The sequence below is a fragment of the Lactuca virosa genome, chromosome 8 (genome assembly GCF_052849685.1).
Source record: "Lactuca virosa cultivar CGN04683 chromosome 8, Lactuca_virosa_CGN04683_v6, whole genome shotgun sequence".
In the NCBI taxonomy this organism is placed as follows: Eukaryota; Viridiplantae; Streptophyta; class Magnoliopsida; order Asterales; family Asteraceae; genus Lactuca; species Lactuca virosa.
In genome coordinates this window covers 289,471,993-289,489,354 of record NC_136433.1, presented here as the reverse complement: position 1 = coordinate 289,489,354, position 17,362 = coordinate 289,471,993, and the positions used below count along the sequence as shown (strand labels likewise).

The 17,362-nt window shown below is 37.7% G+C and overlaps 1 non-coding gene across 1 annotated transcript; it reads left to right on the top strand.

Annotated features, from left to right (window-relative positions):
* Nucleotides 1–15,930: 15,930 nt before the first annotated feature.
* LOC145134996 (small nucleolar RNA R71) lies at nt 15,931–16,037 on the top strand. Its single transcript, XR_013719478.1, has one exon. It is a non-coding gene; the product is annotated as a small nucleolar RNA R71 (small nucleolar RNA).
* Nucleotides 16,038–17,362: the final 1,325 nt, after the last annotated feature.

Below are 17,362 nucleotides of genomic sequence, written 5' to 3'. Positions count from 1 at the left end.
TACCAGCTGCATGTAAGAAAATAATCTTAACATATAATGTGAGCAGTGTTTCCCACTCGCTCATTAAATTAACAAGATTATTATTTATTAGTGTGACGTGTAAGACGTTTTAGTTACTTCGGTTGATCCCTCTTTGAAAACTTCTCATGAACTTGTTCTTGTTCCTCCTGGACTCTTCTGTTGTCTACTATGAAAAAGTGGTTACATCTATCTGGGCTTGTCGTGCGAGAATGAAAGTGACTAAAGAATCTATGAGCTTTAAGGTAACTTTATGGGGTGATCCTTACGGAGTCCTCCTATAATTGTACAATGTATACAAGTTTGTATATAGTTTAAGATTAAATAGACCTTCGAATAAGTGATCCTACTCCAAAACTACACCCTTAAGAGGAATGGATAGCGAAGCGTAGATCACAGATTCTAAGTTTATAAGATCTTGATTATATATAAAACTTTAGGAACATACATTGCAAGATTATAGACCTATCCGTAAGGGTCTTTTAAGTTATCACATAAGTTATTTATATGGACTAAAATACTCCTATAGTATTTTAACGTAATGTACTTGGTATGTTCTAAACTCGTTATCGCGCTATCGCATCATAGAATACTCCTATAGTATTCTAACTCTAAATGTACTTGTTCTGGTGTTCTCTTGACTGGTGTTCAGGTAAGTTTTAACACAGTTGCAACACCACATCATTCCCAAACACATGTCGGTCACATCTCGAATGAATATAGTTGATCAGGCTATATTGATCCTAGCTATGATTACATAACTGTTCAAGTTGACGACAGTGCCCAACCTTTAAATACTTTAGTTCTGTTCTCCTCATGACACTAGTTCTATTATGTACATGTATAAGCAAGTAGGTATATTTTTATAACTTATAGTTATACTCTAAAAATATATCATTATCCAGAGCACTCAAGCCCCATTGTATTTATAGTTGTATATCTTTTATCGGTTGATATACTTAGTTCACTATAAACAATGCTCTGATACCAATCTGTCACACCCCAAAACCGAAACGGCGGAATCGTTCAGGGGTGGAGGACGTCATGTTTAGTATCACGAGATATGTATATGGTAAGCAAGTAATGAACAACCATTTCATTTCTAAAGAAAGTGTTTACAATGTATGTGTTCACAAAACATAGAATTCATACACAAATAACAAAACAAGACTTGAAGCTATAATGCTCCATCTTCTGAATTCCCAGCACGAGCACCTGTCTAATAGTCTCCTGAGAATACAAGTTATTTGAAAGAGTTGTTCAGCAATTAACCCGGTGAGTTCATAAGTTTTTAGTGATATGAGTAAGTTGTAAAGTGTTGTTAAAAATGTAGATGTAAAATGGTGTTGAAAATGTAGTTGTAACATGTAGTTGTAAAATGTTGTAAATTGTAAGTTCTGTTTTGAAAAGTTCACCTGTTCCTCTAGAAAATCCTATATTTCCTACTTTGATGGAAGTTTAAGTAAAATGTCACTACAACCCTTTCTATAGGTACTAAGTGGGTACAAGTTATATAAGACTCAGAGTAAACAAACAATCGATTGTGCGCATCTGCCCTAAGCTCACAACCAAACGAGGAACAGAAATTAAGGCGGATAGCACACATCCCATTGGTTGTTAGATCATTGTCATATATAACCCTGGTGTATTCACTTGTTACTCATGGAGTTAATTGTAATGGTTCCTTTATATCTAATGAAAAGTTCTTTAAGAATACCCTTATTTCTTATAATAAAATGGTGACCACAATGACTACTTTTATAATAGCTTAGTTTATACTGATATATATAATCTAATATCGGATAGAAAGTTAATTGAGTGAATCTGCCCTAAGCCCACAACCAAACAAGGAACAGGAAGTAAGGCGGAAAGCACACATCCAACTACCTATTGTGTATTAGTTTTATATATAAACATGATGTATAAACTAAGGTATTATAGAGTTACTCACCTAAGGTCCTTTAAATTGAACTGGTTTAATTAAATGGATTAAACCCTTTACTGGGAAGTTTCTAGTTTTGTATACCAAAAGTACTGATTTTGGAAAGTAAGTTTTGTACTAGAAAAACTGTGCTTTTGACTCTGTGTCCTATAACCTGACCCATACCTGGTACCCTTATGATGACTTAATGTATACTAAGCATACATATATATAGAAGCGGATAGAAAATAGATTGGGTGAATTCGTTCCAAGCCCACAACCAAACAAGGAACAGGAAATGAAGCGGAGAGCACACATCCTATTACCTGTCGGACCCTATTGGTATATATGTATCCTGTGATGTATACATTAAGAAATCATAAGACTAGCATTATGGTCCTTTCTTTTAAACGTAGCCTTCTACCAAGGCATCTTCTGTTATGTGCTAGACTCGACTGTTCTGTTTGTCGTTTGTAAGAATGTATGTTTTCCCTAGTTTATAACTATCTTAACTCGAAAATAGTGTTGGGTCAAAAATATGGTTGATACTTTTCTTTTCTAGGAAAATGTATTTTTATGTCTAGGACCGTAAACAACTTAGTGTTTACGGCTATATATGTGTTTACGGTTAGTGTTTACGGCCGTAAATAGGTTTACGGCCGTAAACCCATTTACGGCCCATGTTTCTCATGTCTACTATATATAGGGTGAGGAGTGCATAATTGCCATAGAATAGAGGAGCTTAAGTGTGTGTATTCTAAGGTGTTCTAGAGAGAGAAACTAGAGAGAAGAACAAGTGTGTTAATGTGTGTGAATCTCATGTAAAGGATCATCATTCTATTCATCAATACATTGAGATTCATATTATTCTTCTTCTCCTTCTCTTCTATTTGATCTGGCATCATCCGTTTGATTGGGATTCTGCACCATCAAACGGATCTGATTGATACACAAGCATTTTGGGGACTTACAATTGGTATCAGAGCTTGGATTGTATCAGTCAATTTTGTCAGATCTGGAACTTATTTGATCTTATTCATGAAGGATTCCTGCGTTTTTGGATAGATCTCTGAAAATTAAGGGGGGTTTGTTCTTCGCGTTTTTCATAAAAAAGGGTTTTTGATCGAGTTTTGGAGCAAAAATGGGCAAAAATCGCTGTTTTTGGTCGTAACCAGCGAGGGGGTGGTGGCGTTTACGGTCAGCGGCTAGGGTTTCCGAGGTTTACGGTCCGGAGTTTACGGTCCAAGGTTTACGGTTCGGAGTTTGCGGCCCGGCGGTTTATGGCCGGAGTATACGGCCCCGGAGTTTGCGGTCCGAGATTACGGCCCTCCGAGTTTACGGCTCGCACGTGTACGGTCCAGCAGGGTTTCCGGTTCGCACGCCTTCTCGTTCTGCAGCCTCGGTCTCGCGCCTCGCACCTCGTCCTCGCAAGCAGCAGCCTCGCCTTCGGATCTAAAAAATATGACACAGAATTGGGGGGTGCCGGGGATCGAACCCGGGTCTCTTACTTCTTCAACAAACGCGCCTTACCAGTTGATCTACCAAGAATCTTGTTCCATTCCTTCCGTTTTTAATTAAAAAACTCTCATTTTCGAACCCAGTTTCGCAAAATTGTCATTTTTAGCCCAAAAATTCAATTTCTTTTATTTTAAAATTCCATTTTCAACCAAAAATTTTAGATTTTAATTTTTGACTTTTAATTTGACTTTTTACTTAAAATTTTGACTTTGACTTTTGACTTTAAACTTTGACTTTCTCGTTTAACTTTTAAATTTTCAAATTTAGCTTTTCGGTTTGACTTTTAAGTTTGACTTTTCAAGTTTGACTTTTGAGTTTGACTTTTTAAAGTTGACTTTTAAGGTTGACTTTTGAGGTTGATAGTCAAAGGACTTTTTTAAATTTAAGTTTGACTTTTAAGTTTGATTTTGGCTTCTAGTTGTGCTTTTAATGGCTTTTGAGGTCTACGAAAATATGAAAGAGAGTCAGTATATGTTAAGACAAAAATTCAACATGTTCGATTATATCCCTGGAGAAACCCTGGAAGCTCAGTTGTAGCGATTTACTACACTTACTACTGAGATGAGTATAGTTGGGATCTTCTTGACTAAATCTGAGATAAACAAAAAGCTGCTGAATGCACTTCCAAAGTCGTGGGATATGAACGTGGTTGTCATCAAGAAGACAAAAGATCTCAATCGTCTTAGTCTTGCTGATATAATTGAAGAACTTGACGCTTTGAATTGTCGAAAAATAATGAGTTCCACAAACCTTCCGGTCAATGAAGTTTCATGTTCTCAATTATGTGAAGCTACGATTAAACTTCTTCATGAACATAATGATTTGCTAAAAAGGGAAGTTGAGGACCTGAGATATGAAGGTTATCAACTCAGGAAAGGACAGAAACCCCTAAAGGCCCAGTTAGAAAAAAAAAATAAAGGACTTTAGGAAGCTTCAGGAAGAATTCAACAACAAGTGTGAAAATTATGACTATATTAAGAGACAACTTGATGCTGTAACCGAAGAAGTAATGAATAGCATTCTCCTAAACTATACCTATTATAGTTTACTAATGTTCTACTTGGATTGTTACTAAAAAGACTCGTTTATCTACTAAGTTATGTTTGTACTTTAAAAACGGAGTTTTGTATCACTATAAAGTAACATAACTTTAAAAGAGTTTTTGAAATGTTTTGACAACTTATAAATGACATAAGTAACATTTTGAAAGATGTTTATAACAAACAATTACACAATTATCATTGTGTTCAACTTGTATTCCCCCCCCCCCTTAAAACAGTTAAAACAGTTAAAAGATTCATTACGGGGTATGAACTCACCTGATGTGGGTGATTCAAACGGGTATGCGTGTAAGGATTTGAAGTTCCACGAATGAAGTCCCGAGACACAATAGGTCCTAAATGACATATAAGGACACATATTGACATGAATATAGTGTTTATAAACAACTATATGAAAGGAAACACCTTCCGGGACTAGGAAACACTTTGACCAAGTGTTGGAATCACATGTCATTCAACAAAGGAAGGTAGAATGACACTCACATGATTTTACGGCCATGTGTTTATGGCCAAAGGGAGTTTACGGCCGTAAACTCATGGTCACTCATGTACAAGTGTAAGTTTGAAGGCGTGGGAAGCTTTAGGGACTCTTGCTCTTCACAAGTATGAGAAAGACCCACCCAAATGAGGCCCTTGATGAGTTTACGGCCAAGCATGGAGCTTACGGCCGTAATCTCATGGACATTATGAAATGAGTGTGGTTTAAGGTCCTACAATCATCAAGGAAGAGTTCTGGGTTACTTGCTTTGCATCTTATAGGGTTTATGGTCCAATCATGCTTCAACATTGAGTTTACGGCCAAGGAAGATCTTGGGCCATAAAATCATGATGTTCTTGGGGAAATGTGTGTTTCAAGGGTGTGATTCAAGGCTTCCTAGTAGATATGAAGTATAGGAGAGAGTACTTATGATCTAGAAGCTTGAAATGGTCGGTTTTGGCCAAGAACACTAGTATGTGTTCTTGGTGTTCTTGGTGAAACTTGAAGATCTAAGAAAAGAATGATTTCCTTGGATGAAATCATGGAAGGAGACTAGATTAAGAGATGTATCAACAAATCTAGGAAGAATACTTACTTATATGAAGATCTTGGAAGAAAGTCTTGATGATACTTGAGAGGAGTTGAAGGAAAATCGGCCAAGGAAGGAAGAAATGACTAGAAATGGCCAAGTATCATATATATACTCTTGAGTTTACGGCCACATGAGTTTATGGCCGTAAACTCATGGTCTTATGGCCGTGAACTCATTTAGATGAGGTTATGGTTTGATTTGCTACACTGTGGTTCTAGCTGGTACTTTCTAACAGTTAATCCTTAAGTGTATTAGGCTCAAAATTCCTTAGAATGACCTTTAACTGGGCTAGAACTCAGTACTAATGAGTTTGACACTCAGTTGAGTTGATTGACTGGGTCTTAAAACCAATAATTTTCCGGGTTGTCACAGTTAATAATCCCAAAAGACCTAAAATACCCAACTACCCTTAGGTCAACCTTGGTCAAAAGGACAAGGCGAACAACCAGCTGAGTCAACCCAGCCGAGTACGCTGGGTGTACTCAGCTGTACGTGGGGCATACACCTCTTTACCAAGAAGTCGAGGATTTGACCGCGTACATGCAACGTACCATTTGGCATACCAAGCGTACGCACCTAGTCACCTCAACTTCTTATTAAGATCTTAATACATCAAATCCTTACATCCAAATCCAGGTTTAAGCCCAAAATGACATTATAAGTCATAAAGATTCCAACTTTATGACTTTGCATGGCTAGAAGTGCTAAATACCATCCAACCCTAACTTTTTAATCCATTAGGTCATCCTAACACATGCATGGGGAAGAACTAAGAACCAAAATCACATCTTTAAGCCTTAAGTCATCTCAAAACATCTGAAAGGACTGCTTATATTGGCTAGAGTATTCCATACTCATAAAGGTCAAGACTTGGGAGCAAAATGCTTCAAGAATCAAGAGCTAACAAGATCTAAAGAAATTCATGCCAAGTTTAGAAATTTATACCTCCTATAGGTTGCTAGATAGATGAGGATTCCAGATCCAAAGCTTCTTCAAGCTTCCAATGTGATTCTACTTCCTTCCTTCTCCTTCAAGGTCACCAAAATGCACACCAAAGGTCAAGAATGCTCAAACAAAGGACTAGGGTTTGCTAAGGTCGAGTGAAGTAATGGAGGCTGATGAGAGAAGAGACTTGGAGGCCATAAAAATGTTTAAAAAGGGTTCAACCCCTAAAAACTAGGGTTTAGGATCCTGCCATGTATGCCCAACGTATAATATGTATGCCCCGCATACATGCCCCCATGCCCATTATTTACAAAAATGCCACTATGACCCATTGTGCAACATTTTTCATACACAAGGGCTAAAAATGCAATAATCATCATACTTAGGGTTAAAATTTGGAATGACCTCAACATCAGGGTGTTATAATTCTCCCCCACTTCAACTAGACTTCGTCCTCGAAATCAGCTGCTGTGAACAAATTAGGGTAATGCTCTCGCATCTCCGACTCGGGTTCACACGGACTTCATCTTCCGATGCTGCCACTACACCTTGACCAAAGACACCACCTTGTTGCTCAAGGCCTTCATCTTCCGATCGAAGATCGCTACTGTTCTCTCCATATAATTCAGGAAAACATCAACCAGAACATCCTCCAAAGGAACAATCGTTGAATCATCTGACATACACTTCTGAAGCTGTGAAACATGGAATGTGTTGTGGATCTGGTTAAGCTCCTTAGGAAAATCTAATTTGTACACTACCTTGCCAACCTGGCTATTATCCAAAATGGACCAATATATCGAGGCCCCTACTTGCCCATGATTACTTAGTGGGCTACTTGTGGATGCTTCAACCTAAAAAAAAATGAGATGATGGAATTGAATAAATAATACATAGAAAAAAATTAGAAACCAAACAAATACATAAATAACTAAAAAATTATATGAAAAGACTTAATCTAGCAAAAAAGGAAACAAAGTTAGACATGAAAGATGAAACTCTTGTCTTAGGGTCAGATGTAAACCATCTCTGAAGTTGTCATCCTATCAAACTAAAACTCCCAAAAAGGGGACAAAAAAGATGTAGTTAGTGTGTCAAGATACAAATTTCAAAGCAATGGGGTAATCAAACTGTTATATCCAACCAATGGGAGGAGTTGATGCGATATGGTTGTTGGATATTCAAAGATGACTCAACAACATCTAGACTTATTATAGAAACAGAGTGTGATAACAACAAAACAAAAAAAACATGAAACTGACTTGTATTAGAAGCAACAGCTTCTTCGCTACTTCATTGAGCCGAATTTTCTCTTATTCAAATCTCTGTTCAGCACTCTACACAGTTGACTCTAGGATTGTGTGTTGATAGAGACCAAGCTTCATTGGTTTTATATGGAATTAGAAAGGTTATTTGCAAGACAAGAGTTTCTTTTTAGACAAATTTGGTGAAGTTCGCTCCTTAAATCTTGAATCTCTTTCAATAATACATCTCTCCCATATCAAAGAATCTCGTAAAACATTCCAATTCATCATGTGTGCTTTTTAGCAGCCAAACAGTCTGTTTGACCATGGGAAGCATGGTAGCTTCTGAAATATTATTTGCAAGGGCATTTTGGGAAGTAGTCAATGTTAAACCGTTCCCCGACAATTAATCTAACTACTAGAAATTAGAATAAATTTTTGAACCGTCCCCCGACAACGGCGCCAAAAACTTGATGTGTGTTAAACGAACTAGTTTTATCCTACTTTTTAATTATGAATTTGACACACAAAGGCAGTGGACCTGTCTATTGGTGGTATAAATTAGCAAGCAGGGTATCGAACACAGGGAACGAAAATTAATCTAACTACTAAAATTATCTAAAACAAATATTAAAATAGAAGGGTTTTTTTCTAGTTTTGCAAGACTAGAAACTTTACTAAAACTTAACTAACACTTAATTAAGCAACTAACAGCTAAAACAAGTAAAAATCAACTAATTTCAATAATAAGAAGACTTCTGTTTAGGTTCGGTTTATCTACTCCTATGGTTGATTTTATGGCAAGTGCAATGGATTAATTATTATTGGCTACCGATTAAAGTGATTAGGTTCACATTCGCTATTACCAATCCTTAGAAAACATATCAATTCAAACAATGGCCAGTTGATTAAACTAATAAATTTCCTAGTTGATTATTCGAGTTACATAAGACTTGTAGTGGTCAATTAAATTAGTCGTTCAATTAACCTCTTGTTGATGGTTTATCAAACAAGCTCACACATTAATTTACCCATTTTCTAGTTAATCCTAGTTTCACGTTCGCTAATCCTAGGCACATAACAATGCTTTCACATAAATCATATGAGATAAGCAATTAAGAGATGTCCACGCAGCCTAATCACTTGATAATTAACAGAAAATAGTTATGGTTAATGCATAAGGTTCTTTAACAAGCTTAATGCAACTAAATTCACCAATAGATAATTAATCCAACCACAAATCAACACATTGTTGTAAATTTTCCTACCCTAAACAGAAGATATAAAGTTTAGCTCATGATTGTAGCAGAAAGCAACTCAAAAACGATGTCTAGTAGTTTAAACATGATTAAAACAATAGATAAAGTAAAGAGTAAGCTTATGTTGTCTTTAATCTTCTTAAAATTGAAACTAGGGTTGACTCTCACGGTTTCCAGAGCTCCAGTAGATTTCCTAGTCGCAAGGTAATCCTTCCAAAAATCCAGAGCGTCTTTTGTTTCGGAATTTGTCCTCTATTTATGGTTTTCAGAAAACAGAGGCTACTCGTCGAGTAGCCAACCGACTCGCCGAGTCCTCTTGTAGAATCCGTGTACGGCAAGGACTTTATGTTTTGCTTCGCGAACATTCGTGGGTACTCGTCGAGTAGACGTCCCTACTCGCCGAGTAGCTTCAGGATTTGGCATTTTTTCTTCTTTCTTCAGTTCCCGAGCTTTCGATCGTATCTCCTGCTTCCTTTTGCTTCCGAGCATATCTTTTGGACTGAAAATACAATTTGAACACTATTAAGTATCTTTTTTCCATAATTGGCAAATAATTAGCTAATAAATAATAAAAATTTATACTAAATATATAGCTAAATATGCACATATCAAGATACCCCATACTTGACTTTTGCTTGCCCCCAAGCAAAACAAAATTTTAACATACTAATGCAACATAAGACAATCCCAATTGAACCCAGCCATTATGCCAAAACCACAACGCATGCATTTGTGTCTACAAATTTTTCATAAGGACCCCCCCTCAATTCTAAATACTTACAATCCTCATAAACATTCGCCCACTTCTTTTGAACAATGCTTATTTTATGCATCCATCCGAATCCATCCGCTGAAAACTTCCTAACCTCAAAGTATTTTTGGTTGAGCAACTTAAGCATACATAAACTAGAAAATTACAATTTTTTTGATACCACTATGGAGCTATTGGAATTCTTCACTTCTTTGATAATTTGATCTTGATTTCCTTGAATTCACCAACTTTTTTTAATTTTAATTTTCGGTATCTTCCACTTTTTGAATCTTCGGAATTTTGATCTTTTGATCTTCACTATGATTGCTCCAAAATTCTCACAACTTTTCTTGTAATTCTCTCTTTTTATTAACATGTAACTCACTTTTTTTTCACTCGAACCCTACATGCTTAAGCAGGGGCGCTCAACTTCAACCTTTATTGGTTAAAGATATTAGTTTTCCTGGATACATTTCTGGTACACGATGCTAAACATTTTGCATCCCTCAAACTAAGCGACGTTGTGTTTTTGTTCCATGATTTCACTAGAATAAAGGAGGCCACAAATGCATTAGAACGTATATAGGCTCAACTAAACATTTGGGTCTTCATGCAGTCATCAAAATAACACTAGCATGGTATCCTAAATGTTTTTACCAAAATTTTCAAAAATTTCAAATTTTAACTAAAATTTCAACTAATGTAACCAACCCCCTACCCCACACTTAATTCTTGCAATGTCCCCATTGCATGTTATGCATGATAAAGAAAAATAAAGAGGGAATTAGAACAAACTCCCCTGGGATAGTAGTGGCAAGGTTGATCTTCTTCATTTTGAGCTCCATCTTCAATTGACTTTAGGCATGGGAACAGCTCATCCATGCCTTGGGTGTCAAGTCTCATGTGGTACGGCTCCAAATATGTAGGAAAATGGTCTCGAAAATCTTTAGGAATGAATCTTCAAAGAGTATGAGTAAAGCCCATATCAAATATAGTCAAAATGTAAGCCTTGAGAAGGAAATATTAAGTGACTCGTCGAGTATATATGACAACTCGGCGAGTAGAAGTGTTTCTAGCAGAAAAGTCGCAGAATTACAAAGGGACTTGTCGGGTCCAAGATATGCACTCGGCGAGTACGACGCTGATTGGAAAATAATTCTTCTGCCTTGAATCCGTTTATGATGTGGTTGGTAATAGCAAGTTAGTGTCCCTCCTTCATTTTTCTTCAACAAATGACACTCTTTAACCCTCTTTTCTAACGGACTCGACCTTAAACATCAAAACTTGAACATTCTCATGTAGACTCGACCCTTACTTTAGCATTGACATTGAGACTCTTGCATGCATCCTAGCTTCAATCTGAAAAATAAGACAAACACAAGTGATAATAAACAAACTCCTACTTTAACGTCCTAAAAAGTTCTAAACACACAAAACAAATAAAAATAGTTTTCAAACATCCAAATTAAAAACAAAACAAAACATCAATCTTCTTCCTCCTCTTCGTTTCCTCCCACTCCACTTCCACCAGCTTGGTTTCTTCTTTGATTTACTCTCTCCTCCATACTCGGAACATATGGATATCCGGGCCCGGGCCTAGGCGCAATGTTCATTTGTTCAAATAAATAAACAAATGATTCGTTGTTGTAGTTCATGCTTCGTCCAAGGTCGTCCTGGTACCTTCGTTGTTCCATGTTGTACTAGTCCATGGGTAACTCTACTTTCACCGGAATGACCGGTGGGTCTTCTCGGACGTGCTCCCTCCTTTGCCTTACCCTTCTTCATGGCTCCTCGGGCTCCAATACCGCATCCGCATCCAAGATTCGAAAATGTCCCCCACTATAATCTTCAATGATCCTTGCCCTCCTGAATAAAGTGGTGCTAAACGGAGGAGAAGGAATCATTGTTAATACCCTTGCTGCCCCTTGGTCCAAGATTCCATATGACCTAGCCAACTTTGTGACAAACATGCCCCCATTGATTTTAGAAGTGATCCGCTCCTTGACCGCTCCCTCTGCTAAATATTTTGCCAAGCAATATGGCAAATTGAAGAAAACATCGGGAGTGATAATGCTCCACATGTAGAAAATATCAAGAGTGGGCACCTTATCATCATCCTTTCGCATATTAATAGTGCTTGCGATAAGACGATGTATCAGACGATGAATTGGGGAACGGATACTCCCCTCTTGAGCAGACGATGGAATGTAGACCCGGTTGGCAATTGTGTTCCACCAAGTAGATGCAACCACCTCTTCGGGAAAGTTCTTGTGACAATGTTCCAGGAATGCTTCAAAGTTTTCAGACATGATCACATTTTGATCATAAATTCCCAATCTCTATGCGAGCTCTGCGATGCTGCATTGGCGCAGCTCCCCTCCAAGACAGAAAGTGATAATGCTCGGATTATAATAATCACTACCACCTTGGAAGGAGATGGTAGAAAAGAACTCCCAGCACAATTCCTGATAAACAGGCTCTTGAATCTTGAACAATCAACTCCATCCGTCACAAACTATTGTCATCCCATCATTGTTGAAAGACTTGACCAAATAAGGAGTCAACTCTTCCTCCAACCCGGTTTGACCCATCCAATGCCAGTCGATTTCGTTGGGGACATATATTTCTTTGCGTCTTAACGCTTCCAGCTTATTTTTCGTGCGAGCAAGTGAAGATTTGGAGGTTATTTGTGGAAAAGTTAGCCATGGGAGGTACCCATAGCTGCCTCCCCTTGAACTTTGTCCCCGTCTAGAGATATTTCCTGCAAAACAAAACCAAACAAACCACAGACAAAACACAAAGAAATTAAAAACATGAAAATTTTGGGCATCTGCCACCTGGACTCGCCGAGTCCGCGAACCGACTCGGCGAGCAGGATGAACTGCGCGAGTCCATTCCAGTTCGGGTGAAATTAACTATCCAAATGTAAAAATTAATCCAGGGATTTGTCTTGGTATGTCTATTAAGCATAAATGTACAAGGAATTATGTCTAAAACAACCTAATTCGTCCTAAAAATCAAAACCCTAGATTTGGAGTAAACCCCAAAACCGGGTTTTTTCATGGTTACTGCCTGCCCAAGATATGATTTTTAACAAGAATTAGTATAAAAGATGTTACCTTTTTGGTTGAAGAAGCAAGAACTAGCAAGAATTGAAGATGAAAGCTTGAGAGGAGAGAATGCTCGACGAGCGGTCTGGTGGCTGCGTATGAAGTTTTGATTTACCAATTAGGGTTAAAACCCTTATTTACAGAATGTGAAAAATAATTTTTTTTTCGGGTAAATACGTGGACTCGCCGAGTAGAAGTGTCTACTCGCCGAGTAGATACGCGAATACGTGTTTTTTTCGTGAATTCCGAAATGGACTCGTCGAGTAGATACATAGACTCGACGAGTTTTTTTTTGTTCTGTTTGATATAAAAAATTGAATTTGTAAATTTTATGCCACCAACCCCACACTTGAGCATTGCTTGCCCTCAAACAATCATTTTAAGCACAGAGGAAGATTGATAAAAGCAGATTCTAAAAAAAAACAAAGTAAAATGAAAAAGAAAGGTAAAAGAAAACAAACTCTAAACTCGGGTTGCCTCCCGGAAGTGCTTCTTTTTAAGGAGTCATTAGCTGGACTCCTTCCCGCTTTACGTTTCTGCGTTGTCCTTAATCGGGAATTCATGTTTAATCCTTTTTTGTTTATACTTTGTTTTGTAAGCATGTATTTTTCTCTTATATGCCCTTCGCAATTCTTCTTTCCTTTCTCATATAGCATCTTCTTCACATTCACGTTTTACCCTCTTTCCATGCTTCTTTTTCTTTACTTCGTTCTTTTGACCCATTGTTTCCATTTCTTCTGTTCCTTTCTTGATTGCCTTTTCAGTCATTACTTCATCCGCACTCGAGTTCACGAATTCAATCTCACTCTCATCATGTACTAAAGAATCTGGTGGGTCAAAAGTGAACACTTCATATGTAGTAGTGATGCGGGCTCGAGGGTTGGTACTTTTGATTGTGAATTTCATTAGTCCTTGATCAGCCACGTGTGACTCAATAGATGAATTATGCATATTATTATTCCAGCCCTTAGTATTCTCTTTATATCCAAAGCTTTCCTTTATGTCATGATGAATTGTTTTATCATTTTGCATAATTGTGTCAAGATAAGCCAAATGTGCATTTTGAAAGTTGCACAAATCTTCAACAATTGCACCTTCATCAATTAGATTTTCCAATTGATCAGAAAAAATGTGCACATTGGATTCAGAAAACGTTCTCGTGGTTTGCAGGGCAGGATCTCCCTTTGGTTGTGACTTGTCATTTGGACTCGTCGAGTTAGTGGGCGCTACTCGGCAAGTCGATGATCTTTCCACCACCTTGATTGTTTCTTGGTAATCAGCTTCCTCTAGCAACCTTTCTATCTCTTTTGGGTCCCTTTCAGTATCAAAATTCTCTTCCAAGGATAGTAGAAATTGATTTGGATTCTCTTCTTGTAAAAGCGCAAGCTCTCTTTCTAACACGTCATCATCCAAATCTATTGAGAAAACTTTTTCTTTTGTCTCTTCATGCTTTTGCTCAGCTTTAAAAATCACCGAATCATCCCCCACCCTCAGTTTTAGCATAGATTCGCACACATCGACTATGGCACAAGCGGTATTCAAGAAAGGTCTCCCAAGAATGATTGGAGCTTTAAGGTCTTCTTCCATGTCTAGCACTACGAAATCAGCAAGGAACACAAATTTATCAACTTTGATGAGAAGATCTTCACACATTCCTCTTGGATGTATTATTGTTTTATCGGCTAGATGGATTGTCATATGGATAGGTTTTGGGTCCGGCAAGTTTAGCTTTTTGAAAAAAGAAAATGGCATAAGATTTATACTTGTCGCCGAATCAGTCAATGCACGAGTGGCAATTATATTACCAAATTGACAAGGTATCGTGATGCTTCCCGGATCTCCCCTCTTCTCTGGCAGCTCATTCAACATTATTTCAGCCACCTCTACAATATCTTTTCTAGATGTAAATAGACTCTTCAACAAGCTTGCATATTTTGGCGTTTGAAGTATTGTTTCAATAAACAGAATATTCACTTGAAGGACCTTTATATGCTCCATAAATTTCTTATACTCTAGAATCTGTTCACCTGGTATGGCTCGACTTGGAAACGGCAAGGGTGGTCAGTAAGGCTTTAAAGAACAACCGTTTATTTCATCAGGTCTTGGACTCGTCGAGTCCTGGTCTTGGACTCGGCGAGTCGAGTCGGGATTCTCTGATTTCGAGTTTTCTAGCTCTTTTGCTTGCACCTTTACTGAGGCCTCCTGGACAAGGGTCAGAGGAGTGAAATTTTTTTCAGAATCTGTTGTTATCGCCTTCACATGCGCCATTCTGGGATTTTGTTCAGTATTGTTAGGAAGTTCACCGGTTTCTCTTTGGTTGATTTGTTGTGCAAGCTGTCCTAGCTGTTTTTCAATGTTATGAATAGATGCTTGCTGATTCCTGAGCATATTTTGTTGATCCATCATCATAGATTGGTGCTCTCTAAGCATATTTCGTTGCTCCTTTATTTCAGCGTCGGTATCATTGTGCCTTTTCTCCGACGCGGCTACAAATCTTGTGAACATATCCTCCAAATCAGATTTCTTCTCCAGCACCGGTTCCTCTTTTTGATAAAAGCCTCTATCTTTTTGCTTATATTTTTCCTCCCTGGTCTTTTTGTACTCATCATATGGTAGCCATTCTTTCTTGGGTTTCTGCCAATTGTCATCATACCTATCTCCACTTCAATAGCACACTTGTACTTTACGGTTCCCGTTCTCGTCAAGATCACAATCTTTAGTGAGGTGAGGTCCTCTACAGTTTTCACAACCCACCTAATGGCATGGATGGATTGGTCCATCTTAGTCATTCTTCGATCCAAATTCTCTAACTTAGCCATCATCGCTGCCATGCTATCATTAACTGAGTTCACCACCCCTCGACTTAGTTCATTCCTTGGGTTATGATATTCTCTAGAGTGTTTAGAGAATTCTTCAATTAGCTCTTTTATTACTGGGGGTGCTTTCTTTGTGAGAGGTCCTTGCGAATCAAGGAGCTGCCTAGTTGTTACATTGACTCCATCATAGAAAATGGAGACTTCTTGTTGACTGTTTAGATCATGATGTGGGCAGTTCCTTAGTAAGCACTTGTATCTCTCCCAAGCCTCATATAGTGACTCTCCAGCTTGTTGTTCAAAGTTGGCTATGGCTTTCTTCAACTTTGCTATCTTTAAAGGAAGGCAAAACTGGTCAATAAATTCTTCTTTCATTTTAGCCCATGTAGTGATGGATCCTGGAGGGAGTGATTTCAACCAATCTTTCGCAGCTCCCTTGAATGTGACTGGAAGCATACGAAGCAAAACGGTTTCGCGAGGTACATTTGGAAGATTGAAGTAGTCGGCTACATTGTTGACCTCGTCCAAATGTTTATATGCGTCTTCGTGATCTTTCCCATAGAAGGGGATTTCCTTAAGTTGAGCAAGTATGTGGCCTTTTAGTTCGAAAGTGGCAGTTGCGGGAATGATGGGTTGCACGAATCCCAGGCTGGTATCGTCACATATCCTTTTCTTCCATTCCCCCATGGGAACTTCATCGATGTTTGCCATGGTGTTAGCGGGTTCGTCTTCAGAGTCACTTTCTTCTTCGGATTCGGATTCATAATCATTTACTTCCAAGATTGGATTTCCTTCAAAATGTTCAAAATTTCTTTCCTCGCTCTTTTGACTGCTAGAACCACCTTCCTTATTGTTTTTCTTCTTTCCAAAAACTGATTTAAGGTCCTTGAAAGGTAATTTCTTTGGCAGATTAGAGCTTTTAACACCTTTGTCTTTGTTCTTTCTATGAGCGGATTCCGGATCTTCGTAAGGAGGAACTAGGGGTGTGTCGGATCCTTGGGTCATGTAAAACCTGAAATCAAAACAAGAAACACGCGTAAAAAGAACAAAAATAAAATAAAAACGAAACTGAATTTCAGCGATGGACTCACCGAGTAGCTTTGAGTGCACTCGGCGAGTTCAATTCTAAAACAGAAAAAAAATTAAACAACAAAATTCTAAAAACAGATAAACTCAAAACTAAACCTAATAACTAAACTACTAAAGCAGTAACTTTGTGCAAGATAGATCTCACACAAAGGATCGATAATAGTAGAAATTAGAATAAATTTTTGAACCGTTCCCCGGCAACGGCGCCAAAAACTTGATGTGTGTTAAACGAACTAGTTTTATCCTACTTTTTAATTATGAATTTGACACACATAGGCAGTGGACCTGTCTATTGGTGGTATAAATTAGCAAGCAGGGTATCGAACTCAGGGAACAGAAATTAATCTAACTACTAAAATTATCTAAAACAAATAGTAAAATAGAAGGGTTTTTCTCTAGTTTTGCAAGACTAGAAACTTAACTAAAACTTAACTAACACTTAATTAAGCAACTAATAATTAAAACAAGTAAAATCAACTAATTTCAATAATAAGAAGAATTCTGTTTAGGTTCGGTTTATCTACTCCTATGGTTGATTTTATGGCAAGTGCAATGGATTAATT